General features: G+C 46.9%; 1 pseudogene; it reads right to left on the bottom strand.

The window, feature by feature from the left end:
• Window positions 1–419: 419 nt before the first annotated feature.
• On the bottom strand, window positions 420–2,131 carry LOC107181873 (annotated as a pseudogene).
• Window positions 2,132–2,985: the final 854 nt, after the last annotated feature.

The following is a 2,985-nucleotide window of genomic DNA, read 5'->3' as shown; positions in this document are numbered from 1 at the left end:
CATAATAGTTTCTCTATTGATCCTTTGGGAGATTCCTGGCTGGCTGGTTGTCAAGACACCACTAGTTTGGGGTTGAAGAATGTTGAGCCTCTCAGCCCTGACTATCTCCCTAGACATGCTGGGCCTAGAAGCAGGTTCTGATTTCTCCCTATTTGTGCCCTGTCGCATTTCTGCTCTGTCATTGGAATTCACTCTGTTATTCTTTGTCTCCTGTGGGGTCCCTGCTCGCCTTGCAGGCAGCTTTGGGGGTTGAATGTTGGCTATCAGAGAATGTATCTGACTTTCCCCCCCACTAATGGTGTTTGTGACAGGCAGTTTGACTTTCAAAAATTTCTCAATTTCCTCTAAGAGTGTGCGTTGGATATCAGCAGGTGAATGTCCTTTCTTGTCCACGAGTGAGGTGGCAGGGAGAGGAAAATTCAGGGCGAATTTTCAGTTGAATTTTCTGTTTCCACTTTGTTCTGGTGAAGGGATTCAGAGTTTCCTCTAAGGTGCATGAAGGCCCCAGACTTGGTGTTTGTCTCAGAAATCAGTTTGGTTGAGGAGGAAGAGTTGGGATTAATTGAAGAATGGAATGAAGTATCTTTTGATTTGAAGCGCTCTTTGGATTCAAGGACTTTGGTGGGAAGGGCTGACAACATCCACATCTGACACTTGGTAATGTGGGGTTTCCGCATATGCTGTGCACGACACTCAAGTGAGGGAAGCTCCTGGGATGTGTTCAGGCAGTAGTCCCCACCCACTGATGATGGCAAACTTCTTTTCTCTAATTCAGTGTGGGATTTTACAGGATTCTGCTTAAAAGAGTGTTGTGAACTGTGCACAGTCCCAGGAAGCTGACCCTCACTGATTTTCTCACACTTTTTTTTCTCAAAAAAAGTACGTTCTGGACATTTTCCAGTTGTCTCTGAGTTACACTATGCTCAGAAAACATTGAATTTTCTCTTGACAGACTCATCACCTCAGAGCCACTTCCCACATCCTTATGTGAGAATGTCTTTGAATCACTCAGTGGATGAACTTTTGGATCATTCTCTTGGCTGTGTCCCTCACCCTTCCCCTCATTCTCCTCGATCTGAAACATTTATGCGCTCCTCTCATAGAAGCTTCCTGGTTGGCTCAATCCAACGTTTGGATTTTCACTACTCTGGTCCTTCTCCACAGAGATCCGTGAGAGGCCAGAACTGCTCTCTGACTCCAGTATGCCTGAGCAACTGCTCAGAGGCCTCATTAGTGACACAGACCCTTGGATCCTGCAGGGCTGGCCCTGGTGGTGTTGGATGAGCCTCTTTCTAAGGTGATGCTCAAATTTATCTCGAAATTCACGGCTAAGAGGAAACGCAACAGGATCAATGGAGATTGCAGCATGGGCCTTAGAACTTGGAGCCACAGAGGTTAAACCTCACAAACTCTCCTGTTCTTTCAGCAACACATTGCCTTCCAGGTGTTCATTTGCAGATGAGGTGTGACATTCTGATTCATTATTGGGTATGTGGACATTCATTTCACAGACCTTATTCTGGGTAATGGGACTGGATGGTAGGATTGGGAGTGGGGATTGAAGGTGGGCCTGGGTTTGGATCTGAGTGAGATGTAAGTGCTGGGACTGAGTCAGGGTTTAAGGCAAGGGTTGAGGTTGGACCTCTGCCAAGGATGGAGGCTGGAAATAAGCAAGTCCTGGGGATTCTTGGTCTGTGAAGGAATTTGAGATGCTATTGAAGAAGATTGAATAATCACCCGAGGCATGGGCAACAGAGGACAAGGACTCGCTGTGCAGAGATGGAACACCCCAAAAAAGCTAAGATTTTTCTTTAAGTGGTCTTGCCAGGTCTTAGGATATATGTACTCCTGTGCTGAGTCATGCTCATCAGGGCTGAGAAATAAGAGAGGTCTAGGATCTATAAATTTGGCTTCCTGTTCTGCCCCAAAAGAGGTTTTTGTGGAGCGGAGGGCAAGAAACCCTTGATGTAAATCATACTGTGTGATGGTCGAAGAGAACAAGTCCTTGGGCTGAGGTGAGGAATGGTGCCTTGGCTCTGGAGGCAGAGTCTGACCCAGTGGTGCAGGTGACTGAAAATTACCCAAGGTTGTCATTGGGTTATAGGAGAGAACAGAGGGAGGTTGTGGGGAAGGCTCAGGCAGAGGAGTTGGTAAGAGTTCTCCCAGAGGGACTGCTGAGAAGACGGGACTGATTGAATGATTTCTCAGTCGCCTGAGCTGTCACAGAAGCTGAGGAAGCCGCAGAAGACACGGAGGGAGTAGACTTTCCCCATGCCTCTGAGAACAGCAGATTAATGTCAGCAGCTGCATTATTACACACCTCACAGGAGGGGTCTGGACATAAAAGTTGACGACAGCGGGTATGTGTCAGAGTGTGATCCCCATACAACCCCACAATAAATTCTCAGTTGAGGTACATCCCCACACACAAGTCCGGGTCCACATATCAGACTGCACTTGGGTATATTGTCTACAAGGAGGAGTGTTTTCCAGAATCTTGACTAGAATAACGTGCTGCTATTTGAGGAGGATCATTGGCTATAAGTCATTCGTTTAGGACTCTCATATGTTTTCAGTTTCCTAGGGACTATCCTCAGTGCTCTCTCACTCCCATCCCTATTACTATCCCTGGGCGGAGCCGCATGCGGACAGCTGTTTTCAGGGTTCCCAAAAGGCAGCTGGTTCAAATGTAAAGGATGTAGCCTCTCTGGGCTGTCAGCAACGCCCTCACTTAGTGGGAGACAGAGCAAGCTTACTTGTACTCATGTTGAGTCTCACTGAACTCCCACCATCATGGGTCCATGGAAATTCTGTGCCATGGGGCTTCCCCAATGCTGTTTGTGAAGTGAAAAGCAGGTACTCATATTGCGCACATCCCCTCATGCGCATGCTCCATTGTCTCCATAAACTTTACTTACAAAGCTGAGTTTTAAGGTAAAATTATTAAGAATCACAAAATGGTGACAATGGAGCATTAAACCCAGA

The sequence above is a fragment of the Myotis davidii genome, unplaced genomic scaffold, assembly GCF_000327345.1.
Source record: "Myotis davidii unplaced genomic scaffold, ASM32734v1 scaffold1994, whole genome shotgun sequence".
NCBI classification, from domain to species: Eukaryota; Metazoa; Chordata; class Mammalia; order Chiroptera; family Vespertilionidae; genus Myotis; species Myotis davidii.
This window is presented reverse-complemented; position numbering and strand designations above follow the sequence as displayed.